General features: G+C 40.9%; 1 protein-coding gene across 1 annotated transcript in view; it reads right to left on the bottom strand.

Moving 5' to 3' along the window:
• Nucleotides 1–13,536, bottom strand: part of ZSCAN21 (zinc finger and SCAN domain containing 21) — a 42,123-nt gene that overhangs the window by 12,413 nt on the left and 16,174 nt on the right. The gene's annotated exons all lie outside the window — the stretch shown is intronic.

The following is a 13,536-nucleotide window of genomic DNA, read 5'->3' as shown; positions in this document are numbered from 1 at the left end:
GGAATCGCCCCCAACGCGAACGAGCGAGGATTTTATCCCCCCCCTTTTGTATTTTACTAAAAAAGGTCCGAGAAATGAGCAAATCGCGAGGTGTGAGGTCTGAACACCAGGCCATCCGACCTAAGAGAATATGGAGAATTTTTGCTTACCTTAGGTAGGAAAAGACAAGGGGGTGGGGGGGAGAATGAGGGACAAAACAATCTTAGGTTTCAAATATGTGAAGTATTGTCATTTGAAAAAGAAATTTGCCTTATGGGACCCCAGAAAACCAATGAATGGAACTGATAAAAAAGTACAAAGCAAGGAAGGACTTTTTTCAAGAAAGAGTTGCTTAAAAGTGTCCGCTTCCTGCATCGTCTTGTGGTGTTTTGAAGAAGTGGGAGAGCCCTGGGGATGAGGAGGGCAGTATTTTTGCAGAATGAATTTTTTGTGTTAGAGCCCTTTGACATCTCCCTACAGCTTGCCCCAGACTCCTGTTAGTTTCCCCTTAACAGGAGGAAACCTTTTTACATCACTCCTTCATTACCACTCCCACACACACCTCTTTTGAGTACTTAACTATGGGCTGGGTACTGTGTTAAATACTTGGTTTCCGTTATTTGTTGCTGCATAAAAAAGTACTCCCGAACTTAGTGCCTTAACACAACTAGTATCATTTCTCACAAATCTGAACTGGCGGGGTTAGTTCTGTTTCCTGTGGTATCAACTGAGGAGCTGGGATGGTTGGCAGTTAGTGCGGGCCCACAGACGGGAAGCTCAGCTGGGATGTTGGCCTGGGGCCTCCGTGTGCTCCTCCATGTGAGTCTGTCCACATGGCTGCTTGGGCTTTCTCAGGCATGAGAGGGTTCCCCAAGAGGAGCATCTTAAGAGGTCAAGGTAGAATCATTGTAGATGATTAAGGGCCAGCCTTGGAAGTTATATAGCATCATTCCCACCACATTCTGTTGTTAAAACAGGTCACCAGGCCAGATTCAAGGGGAAGAAAAATAGACTTTATCTCTTGGTCACATTGGAAGGGAGTATGAGGGATGGGAGATGATGTGACTATATTTAGAAACAATCTAGTGCACACATTTATCATCATTATATCAATCCTGTGAAATATAACCCTGAGAACCCCTGTGAAATAGTAAACTCTGTTTTATAGAGCAGGAAACTTGGACTCAGAAAGGTAAATGACTTTTCCAGTGTCGTACAACTGATATGTGGGAAAGTCAAGACTCACGCTTGGCTCTCTTTCTCCAAAGCCTATGCTTTTCAGCACTATACTTCCTCTGTGTTAGACTGGAGAAAGAAGAAATGGTTAGACGGAACAGAATCATTGGGCTGAGGGGAAAACCAAGAAACCTGCATCCGTTCCACTAACCATACATGTGTTGATGCTTTGGTAGCGCTCTATCTAGCCTCTGAAGTCAAAGGATCTCTGCCTAGTGATGCAACCAGTGAATTGTGACGCTGGGCTTGAAGGAACTTTTCCCATTTCGAACTCATTATTCTTTCTAAAGCAAAGAGGCCATGAGTTGCAAAATATCACCAAAAGAAACCTTAAGGACAATCTGGTTAAGCTCTTGTTTTCAGCTGAAGAAACCAATGCTTGAAGAAGTCAGATCTAAGGCACATTAGTAGGCTAATTAGTAGCAGAGCTGAGAGTAGAATCTAGATTATCTAATTCAATCCTGTGTCCTTACTATACCTGAACAGGTTTTTAAAGATATCATTAGAAAGATCAAGTGCTGTCCATCCAAATCATATTGTATTAAGACAAGTTAATTTAGGATGATCCATTATTTTCTTCCAGTAACATAACCATGACCATATGACAAAACCACAAGAGAACAAAGGAAAAGTTGGCCAATGTACTGATTGCTCACGTGATGTGTCACCTGCATTTCCTCTTCAGAAGGATTTTTTTTTTAAGATTTTTTTTTTATGGGGAAGGGGAACAGGACTTTATTGGGGGACAGTGTGTACTTTCAGAACTTTTTTCCAAATTTGTTATCCTTCAATCTTAGTTGTGGAGGGTGCCGTTCAGCTTCAAGTTGTTGTCCTTTCAGTCTTAGTTGTGGAGGGCGCAGCTCAGCTCCAGGGCCAGTTGCCGTTGCTAGTTGCAGGGGGCACAGCCCACCATCCCTTGCAGGACTCAAGGAATTGAATTGGCAACCTTGTGGTTGAGAGCCCACTGGCCCATGTGGGAATCGAACCGGCAGCCTTCGGAGTCAGGAGCATGGAGCTCTAACCGCCTGAGCCACCGGACCAGCCCTCTTCAAAACGATTTTGATTTCCAAGAATCTCATACTCTTCCAATGAATTCATTCAACAAACACCAAGAACCTACAAGTGTTAGGCATTGTGTTAAGACACAAGGAAGAAATGAAAAATATATGCAGTTCTTGGCAGATGTCGTGGACAGAAAAGGGATTCTATAGAAGCTAACCACACAGGATGGTCTGATCATAAATTTCTAACTGGGAAGGTCATGATGAGTAGTCACGTCCCAGGCATACAACTTCTTCAGTGAAAAAGTTTTTAAGCCAGCCCTGTCCATTGTTCTTGTGCATCTAGGTTAATACACCTTTGAAATGCCAGAATTAATATCCTTCAAAGGTGTGTAACCACCCTCAAGAGCGCACATAATCTTAACTGTCCTGTAATCCAATCCCTGCCTTGCTTATTCCCACCGTCATGTAACCGTCCTTAAATTTCCTCAATTCCAAATACATAAAAGAAACTGCAAACTATCATTCTCTGTAGCATTTGAGATCTTGCTTCCCTGCAATTGTCATCAGTTTTGGCTCACATAAACTCTTATAAAAAATTCTCTACAGGTGTGGATGTTTCTTTTACAGACAACATGTAAACACATATTTACAAATATGGTCAATAATAGAGATGAGACCAATAGGTGGTGACTGAATACCATTTCCCCGAAAATAAGACCTAGCCGGACAAGCAATTCTAATGTGTCTTTTTTATTTTTTGCAATTTTTTTTATTAATTTCAGGTGTACAAAACAATGTAATAGTTAAACATTTATCATTTATGTCCCTCACACAGTGATAACCCCCCTCCCTCCATCTACTACCCATCTGACATCGCACACAGCCATTACATTTCCACTGTCTCTACTCCTAATGCTGTACTCCACTTCTTGTATATATGTATATATATATAAAATTGTAGTTGACATTCATTATTGTTCAGCTTCAGCTTCAGCTGTACAGTGCAGTGATCAGGCATCTACGTCTTCCCTGAGGGTGGTCTCCCTAATAAGACAAGTGTCCATCGGATCCCTACAAAATCTTTACAACGTTATTGATTACATTCCCCAAAATGACTTTCGTCTCCCCGTGGCCATCTTGTGGTTACCCACTGTGCTTTCTAATCTCCTCACCTTCCCCCTTGCCCCACCCCCACATCCCATCCAGCAACCCTCAGTTTTTCCTCTATGTCTCTGAGACTGTTTCTGATTAGTTCATTCACTTACTCTTTTCTTTAGATTCCACAAATAAGTGAGATCATATGGTATTTGTCTTTCTCTGTCTGACTTATTTCACTTAACATAATGTTCTCTAGGTCCATCCATGTTGTTGCAAATGGTAAGATTTCTTTCTTCTTTATGGCTTCATAATACTCTATTGTATAAATGTACCACAGTTTCTTAATCCAGTCATCTACCGATGGGCATTTCAGTTGTTTCCGTGTCTTGACTATTGCATATAGTGCTGCAATAAACATAGGGGTGCATACATTTTTTTTAATTAGAGATTTGGATTTCTCCGGATAGATACCTAGGAGTGGAATTGCTGGATCATAAGGTAACAGTTCCATTTTCAGATTTTTGAGATACCTCCATACTGTTTTCCATAGTGGCTGGACCAATCTGCAATCCCACCAACAGTGCACAAGCGTTCTCTTTTCTCCACATCCTTGCCAGCACTTGTTTGTTGATTTATTGATGATAGCCATTTTGACTGGGGTGAGGTGATATCTCATTGTGGTTTTTATTTGCATTTCTCTAATGATTAGTGAGGTTGAGCATTTTTTCATATGTCTGTTTGCCATTTGTATGTCCTCTTTAGAAAAATGTCTCTTCATGTCCTCTGCCCATTTTTCAATTGCGTTATTTGTTTTTTTGGAGTTGAGTGAGTTTTTTATAAATTTTGGATATTAACCCCTTATCGGATATATCATTGGTAAATATCTTCTTCCATTCAGTAGGATCCCTTTTTGTTTTATTGATGGTTTCCTTTGCTGTGAAAAAACTTTTTAGTTTGATGTAATCCCACATGTTTATTTTTCCTCTTACTTCCCTTGCTTGAGGGGATGTATCAGTAAAAATCTTACTCCAGGTAATGTCTGTAAAGTTTCTTCCAATCTTTTCTTCTAGGAGTTTTATGCTTTCAGCTCTAATGCATCTTTTGGAGCAAAAATTAATATAAGACCTGGTATTGTATTATATTTATTATATTATATTATATTATACCCGACCGGGTCTTATATTAATTTATGCTCCAAAAGACGCATTAGAGCTGATTGTCCGCCTAGGTCTTATTTTTGGGGAAACATGATATGTCATCTTGGGAATTTATAGTCTAACCTCTAGTAGCACAAACACCCTTTCTATGATAAGCCCTCTTCTTCTAACCATTTCCATGGCAGGGAGCTTACTACTTTAGAGGACAGTTTCCTCCTTTTAGAGAATTCTAGTTGGTAAAAGTTCTTTAAAGCAAAAATCTGCTTTCCTATAATTTCAACTCACTGACCCTAGTCTTGATTGATCCTTTTGTCTCATAAAATGCATATAGTTGTTCCTCTTGTCTTCCCTTTAAATTATTTGAAACTGTTAGATATGATTGTCCCAAAGATCACCTACAGCAGTTCCATGATCATATCTGAAAGTTGCTTCTGAATCCTGGAATGTATAATGTCTGAAGTGACCTGGGGGACTCTGAGGGTCCACAGTTCCTTATTTAAATGACCTCCATACTCTCCTGCTTTACTTTCTCTATATTTTCTGTCATCTTGAAATATTATTTGGATTGAAAAAGAAAAAGGATTCCTCTCCCTTTTGTAGCAGAAATTGGAAGGGGAAAAGCTACCAGTGGTACTGTAGGCCCCAGCTTCCTCCCTCCTTTTCCAGCAGGGTAGTCATGGTTCTCTAAAATGGTTGCTTTCTGAATCTTCCTCGCTCCTTGCCATCACCTATTTTTTTCTGCCATCACTGTGCTTGGCCAGTAGAGGGTGATCAAAACCTTAATTTCTCTTAAACAATGCTGGCAAGCTTCTTGTCCGTTAGAGCTCTGAAAACTTCTCTTTTTCATTCCTGGAAGGAGTCTACATATACACCATGTTGGGAAACTGCAAAGACATTTTCTAAAGAAAAGGAAAGGAAAAGAGAATAGGAGTAGAGTGGTGTAGTTAGACAACCCCGGCTTAGAGCTGGTGTTCTGTTGCTAATGAACCTTGGGAGATTTGGATATGCAACCTGATTATCTGGAAAATGGGTGTAATAACACCAGCTCTGACGACTTAAAAGCATTTGGATCATGTGAGATGAACTAGCTTTATGACTAGCCATACCAGTAGTAAGGGATTTTTAATCTTCAAACTTGCTCCAGTATTATTTCTGATCTCCTCTTTGTTTTAAATGTCAGCTCCCCTCCACCCCCCCATAGATGTGACTCCACCAATTACAGATCCTTTTCTCCATTCTAACTGCTCTGGAGAGAGCCACCTGCCTTCTCCTTAATAAGAGAGGGTAAAGTTTCCTGCCAAGACTCACATGAGCATGTCGCTGGCTTGTACCACCTTGTTTGTAGAAGAACCCAGAAAAAGTTGCATAATCTCAGAGTAAAAGCAGATCACAAAGTCTATCTGGCCCAGTGCTCCGCCATGGAAGACGCTTTCCTGCCCAGGACCCCTGAATGTCCGCCAGACATCCCTGAATGCCTGAGCTGATGCAGCCACCTGCTCTGGCTGGCTCTGCAAGGTTCTTCTCACAGTGGCTTCCACTAGGGCCACTCTTGGTTGTGCAACTTATGCCCTGCACAACCCCAGGGGCCATCATTCATCTTATCAGGGAGTTGTGTAGTTATCACAACTTGCCAAGAGAAGGCAGTCAGGTTTCCTGAGGAAGGGGCACGTTTTTCTAATTTGCCCAAAGTCCTAATAGCAGCTAGGCAGAGATGGCTTTGCTTATCTACCTTACTCTTTGCTGTATCTCTTTCCTGTTTTAATTCCTAACACCCAGCACATGGCCTGACAGTAATGTTTGTTGAAAGCGACTTAGTTTTATTTCTTGGAGTCAAGCAGTACAAACTGAAATCCTCTTCTAAGACGACAGGCCTTTCTATGAGTATGTTCGAGGACAGAGACCAAGCTCTCAGTGAGTTTTCTCCTCACCAAGCAAAACTCTTGATTGCACATGAGGTGGTTTTGCTTTTACCATTCTGCAGTTAGTCTGTCTTCTAAAATGTGCAATCTAGAACCAAATGCAGGTCACACGGTGACAGATAACCCAGGTAGGATAGAGTCAGACTAGCACCTCCTTTGTTCAAGAACGTGGAGTGGATGACGTCTGAGACTTGGAGGCAGTGGTGGCAACTTACTGGCAAAGGGACATGGGTAGTTTGGGACAAGAAAGTCCTCCTAAACCTGTGTAGCAATTTCCATTATTCCAGGGGAAATTTGATTCCTCAGAGGATTTGGGATTGCAAAAGAAATTGCATCAGCTGAAGAAGGATTGGGGCAGAGGAAAGAACTGAGCAAGGATTGGGGCGATTTGAGAGAATCACAGAGGCCATATGGAATTCTGCCCATAACATCTGGGACTAAAATGGGCCCAGAATCTGGGTCTTCAATTTTCACAAAGACTTGATTTCAATGATACATGTTTTAGGGTCTCATGGGATGAAGGACACTGCAGCACGTTTCACTTTAAAAAGGAAAACTTTAGTGAGGAGTAAATGAATATTCAAGAAGAAGAGCTAGAGGCCCATGGAGGAAATAATAATAGCTAATATTTTTAGAACACTTATGTCAGGCATTGTTGTAGGTGTTTTGCATGTGATAGCTTATTTAATGCTTATAACTCTATGCACATTTTGCAGATCGAGAAACTAAGACACAGCAAGTAAGTGGTAGATAAAGGATTTGATCCTAGGTAAACTGGCTCCAGTGCCATGTGTGCAACCCTTACGCCAGGCTGCTTCATAAATAACATAGTTGTGGAATCACTTAAATGATGTATGAAGGTGGGAGAATAATTGAGTTCATAAGAGGACAAGGGACAATGAAGTAGTGGAAAAAACCTGGTTGCACACACCTGGTTTTAAAATCTAGCTATGCCTCTTAATGGGTAAGCCACTTTTTAGCCGTCAGTTTCAACATCTGTAAAATGGGGCAACTGTCTTTGCAAAGTTGATATATGGATTAGAGAAAACTTATTGTTATTCATGAGTGAAGGAGAAGAGAGGAATTGAGGACAGTGTAATGAGAAGTGACAGGGTTTCAAGGAAATGGTTAAATGTTATAGAAAATAAGGAAGAATTAAGATGGGAGAAAACGCTGTCAAGAACACCGGTGACCTTTGACTGAGCCATGTAAGTGGCTAAGAGCTCAGGTACAGGGGCTTGAAGAGGGTGGATATCTGTAGTGAAGAGATGCACACGGTGTTATGGTCTCCTCAGCAGAGGAATTTGGTAGCTAAAAGAGAGGTCAAACAAAGATTTTTAAAATCTGCTTTTGCTCCTTAAAGCTACAGGTTTGTGCTCATTTAAATGTAAAACAAGTGTGGAGAGGTGAGGAGACTGGAGGCACCAGAGTGAGTTACCTGGTGTGGCAGGCAGTTAGGCGAGGGGTTCTAGGGAGCAGGAAGGACTCCAACATGTAGCACACCTGGGTGACCCGAGGCCCTTGGGAAGGGATCTTGAGGAGTATCAGCTGAGAAAGGGTGAGGCGAGGCTGTGGTAGGCACGGGAGTTCGGGGAGCAGGAGAAACCATCTGTGAAGCCAAGAAGACAGCAGCGAATAGGATTGTCTAGCAGGGGCAGGGGAAGAACGAAGGTGGCTGTGTCGGTCCTCCCACACACACAGGAGTGGGAGTCACGAGGGTTTGAACAGGACTGGACGGAGTGAAAGGTTGAGAGAAGCCCTTGGTAGGAAATCCCTGACCCTTCTTAGTGGTGGGGCTCTTGTCTGCACTGGGGACACTGTGCGGCTCTGGTCCTCTCCACACCCAAGCCTTTATTGAGACCAGAATCTCTCACAGGGTCCCGTGTCACAGCAGTGACCCGGTTCAGTAACCTGGAGTTCTTCCCGTTTCTGTCCACCCTGCCCCTCACTTGTTCTCTGGAGTCGTTTCCTAAAGCACATCACCTGCACACAAGCCCTTGCCTCAGGTTCTGCTCTTTGGGGGCCGCAGGCTAAGGCAGACGGGATAGGGTGGAGTTCCCCTGAACCAGGATTTGGTTGTGAAGATATGTATGTAAAAATACATTGTTTTTCCACATGTGCCACTTACTTTCCATTTACTTTTTAAAAAAAATCACTGAGTTTCTTGCAATATATTATGCAGTAACAAAACAAGGTTATTAGGTTAGAGGTCACACTTTAAAGGTATAAAACATCGGATTACACGGCAAACCTACCATTAGGATGTTCAGTTTTCTAAGTCAAACTAGTCAAAGGTTATTTCAGTGGTGCCATCTTCTGAGAAAATTATGCTTTGGGGAGTCATTAAAAAGCTACTTTATGGCTTTTCATCTTGTTGCCCTAAGGTGGTGTTTCACAGGGAGCTCTGGTGAAATTACTTAGAACCTGTTCATTTGTGCGAGGTCTGTGAGTTAGTTTTTAACTTCGAAATTTATTTTCTTTACCCCAAACGTGCATTTATGCAACCAAGGATGACAAAAACCAAACACCACAAATATTGTCACCTAGAGATAATTTATTGTTTTACCATGACCCAAGAAGAGAAACAACATAAAGAGAGTATTTATTACAAATCCCCACAATTTCCTTCCCCAACCTCACTACTCGTCAGGTATCACCGGCCTCCTAAAATGGACCATTGACTATAAATGTGTGTAAATTTTATTTTGCTACCATTTCTCATGATTGAAACTTCAGTCTTCAATGAAGTTTTCAAATTATTAATATTTTCAATGGAGTTCCCTAGCTTAAAAAACCAAACCACTTCTCCTCTAAGATTCCATTATTTACTGAGAAAGAAGCTTTTCCAGAAATGTTAACTAGGATTTTAAATGAACAAATTCAATTTAAAAATCATTTACTGAACATCTACCAAGCATCTGGACTCTTCGAAGACTAGTGAAATGAAAAGGCCAAGTTTTAACAGCAATAACTTAATTCTGCAGGTATACAAAGACAAGTAAGTTTCTTCTTTTGGTCTAATTTATTCTAAACTAAGAAACCAGGAACTGACAAAACAGGAAAGGGTTGTTTTATCCAGTCTACAGATAAACAAGACAATGCCTGAGTTAGCTCTATAGATTTAGGCTTATGTTGAGCTGGTTGTAATAATCTCTATGTAACTAAAAGTTAATAAAAATACATGTTCATTTTAAAATAATTGATTTTACTTGCATATCCCACACTTTACCCTTAAACTCGTATTTTTAGAACAAGATTTTCCTGCATACTTATAATCTGCTTCCTCCCACCCCCCCGCCCCCATACATACATTTGTTTTCCTGTAAGAACCCGCTACTCTCAAAAGCATCTCTACATCTAACATGCTTTGCCCTTGCCGGGCAGACCAAAACCTTAAACTGTTAAGTAGTTGAGGTGAGGGGAAGGCAAGCGGGCACTGGCCTCAATGCATCCCCATGTTTCTCTTCTCTCCCTCCACCAGGCCTCAGCTGGGAGTTTGGGGCTGTGACAAGCCTTCTCCCCACTCTTCTCACACACCTGGCCTTGTCGGAAGACTCAATGATAGTGATGTAGGGCGACTGCAGCTGCCTAGTCCTTTCACTGGACCAAAGAACTTAAAATACAAATCTGAAACTGGAATGAAATCCAAATTTTAATACCGCTTTTCAATCACTCACAGATCTCTTTATATCTTAAAACACTCAGCCTCACTGCTTAATGGATGCTTGCTGAAGGGAGAAAATATAATTTTAAGACCAATTAACTTTGCTGATTACTGTGTACTTTGAAGTGAGTCATGATTCTTTAGTAAATGGAGGTGAGAATCTCAAAAGATTTAAAAAAAAATCTGTGAAAATAACAACAGATCACTGTTTAGAATTTAATGTCCACTCTTTACCTTCCACTGTTTTAGGGTAAGAGAAAAACATGAGGTTTGTGGTATCCACTATTAAATATAACCAGACAATATGAAACTAAGTTCTCACGTTAAGACATCTCACATTATGAGATGTCCAAGCACTTCCCAAACTTTTGTTTGACCTGCAGACTTGGAGATGGCTTACCTCCCTATAACTTCAAGTTTGTTTTACAAAGCTTTGAAAAGTAAAACAGATAATTTCATTTTTAGATATAATAAAAAATTAATTTGAATAGCAAAATAAGTAACTGCATTTAAATGTACAGTAGTGTGTCCATTCTAAAAATGAAACCTAAATCTATTGTTAAGAAAACTTTTCAAATAATGCTTATTAAATTCTCCAGTAGTAGCTGAAATAAAAATCTAACTCCTGCAAAAAGATCTATTTATATACCACTTAATCCCCTTTTCTCTGATTCTACATTTCACTTTGCAATCTGCAAGACCTTCATTTGATTTCCCAGATGGGGAACCCCAGCCCCCTCATAACTATTTTGAGAAGTTGCGTAGAGTGGGACACACAAAAATATGGCTCCTCTGGCAAGTATTGCTGTCACTGACTACGTTTTAACACTGTTACTCCAATTCACACAATGACTCTTCCATGAGGATGACCTGGGTGACCCTGGTTAGCCAGCTTCAGATGAGTACATCAGTATGACCAGACTCTGGAATAAAAGGTGGGAAACCCCACCTCTAATTTTTTTTCCAAAAATCAGAAAATGTCTTTCACAGCTATGAATCTTCACAAGCCCTCTCTCCGAACAATCATAAACCAGGGGAAGTAAGTGGGAATAGGGAAGGTACAGCCAAAAGGAATACTGCAAAATGCTCATCAGAAAAACTCCCTGCAACACCGGAACTGGATGTATCTGTGCCTATTTTCCAGGAAAGTGCCCGTGTTGGGGTTTTCCTATCCCGAATTTTCTAAGCACAGACTTAAGAGTTAGTAGGGGAAGCAGAACTATGGTTTACAGAATCTGGTCAAGTTCAGTGGTCCCACTGACCTTTCCAGGACACTCTCTAGTCTCAATTCATGGAGAAGACCCTCTTACTCCCCCTGACAAGCTCAGAGAACCCATTTTCTTTGCTTGAAATAGTGATCTGGCCGCTAAGAGGTCAACTTCCTGGCTTTGAAAACTCTCAGGAAGCTGCAGTTGTTGACAGGAATTGTTCCATTTTAGTGCCCTATTAACCTTTTTTCTCCTAATGAATCTACTAACCTCTCTTGCTCTGATAAGCACCAAACTAAGGTGTTTTTTTTTTCTCATATTCCCCCTCCTCAGTTCTGTGAACTGATTTTTTGTCTATAATGACATCAACTTCACTACTCATCCCCAAAACTTTGCTCTTTTGGAGTGATGTGTTCTGTCAAATAGATTAAAATACATTATCTGTTTACAGGGAATATACAGAACAGGGGCTGGAGGTACAAAACACACACACTGACGACATGGTCATACAAAATATATAGAAGTACCCAACATTGACAATTTTGTAAGAAGTTGCACATTTTGCTATTTCTTTAGCATTTCCCCACATTTTTTTCTTCTGTGGATCCTCTGGAGTTAAGATTGAGCGTCTTCTGCAGTGTTTCTGAAATTCATTGCATGACTGGAACATACTGCTGGAATTCATTTTCTGTCTAAAGCAATGAGTGCTATACACGAACGTTTTCCTCACATATAATATTAATAATAAAGTTTATTTACAGTATAAGCTTTCTGAGGCTAAGGGCTGAGATGTGATTAAAGGCTTTGCCATACTATCACATTTAAGAGGTTCCCTCCTGAAAACGAATTCTGATGTACGTAAGATGTGAATTGCCTCACCCATCAAACATACTGACCTTTGTACATATTTAGCAGTTTCACTTTTATGCCTTTAATAAAATACTAAGTGCCTTACATATCAAGATGCCTTATACATCTCTATCTCAGGCTTTCGCCTTGCTTGCTGAGCTGGAGTAGAAACAAATACCCTACAACTTGAAGAAATTTCCTTTTCTTCCTGGCAAGGTTATTGTTTTCAAAAGCCCTTCAAAAACTTCCATTAGGTCAACTAGCATGCCTACTGGTTAACTACAGTATTTCAACTGTTAACAGATTTCAGCCAGTCAAGAAAGTTTGAATGACTAGCCTGAGCACTAATTAGATGTTGTGAGCCTTTTTGACCATGACCTAATTACGCTTTGCATTGAGCAGCTGATAAATGAATGCAATGCAAATGGTTTTAATCAACACCTGTAGCCTTGTTTTCATCAAAAACACATCTTCAAGTAGCTGCTTCAAGCCGTGCATCTGCTGAAGATGTGAAGCAACCTCAGTGGCTATCCCACAGTCAGTACGATGTCCCAGAAAATGGGAATTAAATGTGGGGGCACAGGTTATATTTAACTTTCATTTTAAAAAAACAAAAATGATGGCTGAATTACGTCAGCACGTAGTTGTGGCTAAACAAAAAAGCCAAAGTGGAACTGACCAAAGTTCTTCCCCTCTTAAGAAAAGTCAGTGCTTTGATCAGTGCCTGGAGTTAAGCACCTTACTGCTTTCAGTTGCTTCCTACGATAGTAGCAGCAAAAGTCTTTGCTCAAAAGCACCAGCAGTTTTCCGTGCAACCATCACTGTGGCTCACTCTTTAAAGAAAATCCTAAAAGCATTTCTTCCACCTTTACTATAAAATGTTACTTAGATATACTCTTCTGGAGGACCTCTTCTGTTTCTCTTAAATTGGATGGATAGAGACATTCTGGTCACCAGGTGACTCCCTTGAAGTTTCCCCAGGCAACACTGATGAAACCACTTAGAGACACAGGGAAGCTGTGGTTGGTCCAAGTTATGGAGAGGCCAAAGCATTACTGCTGTGCAGAATTTTCGTTTGGTCTGGAGCTGAGGCCACAGCTGTGCCCACCTCACTGGCTCCCCATAAAGCCATGCTGTCTCATCGGCTTGAGTCGTTGGTTAGGGAACAAAATGATGAATGATAGTTTTAGTTCTGTTTCTTGATGGAAAATCTCAAAACTCTATGTAAGGTTCTCCCGTTATAGGGATAGTCTTTAGGTTTGTTTAGTCTATGTGTCTAAGTTCCTACAGGGCTGTCCACAATCATTTGCAAGCTCTCATGAGCATAGTCACCTATACCTGAGTCCCTGATGACTATCTTGTAGCCCACAATACCTGGGTGTACTGTGTATCTGAAAACAGTCTCTGTCATTAGCTTCCAGG

Source organism: Rhinolophus ferrumequinum, chromosome 7 (genome assembly GCF_004115265.2).
Source record: "Rhinolophus ferrumequinum isolate MPI-CBG mRhiFer1 chromosome 7, mRhiFer1_v1.p, whole genome shotgun sequence".
Taxonomy (NCBI): Eukaryota; Metazoa; Chordata; class Mammalia; order Chiroptera; family Rhinolophidae; genus Rhinolophus; species Rhinolophus ferrumequinum.
This window is presented reverse-complemented; position numbering and strand designations above follow the sequence as displayed.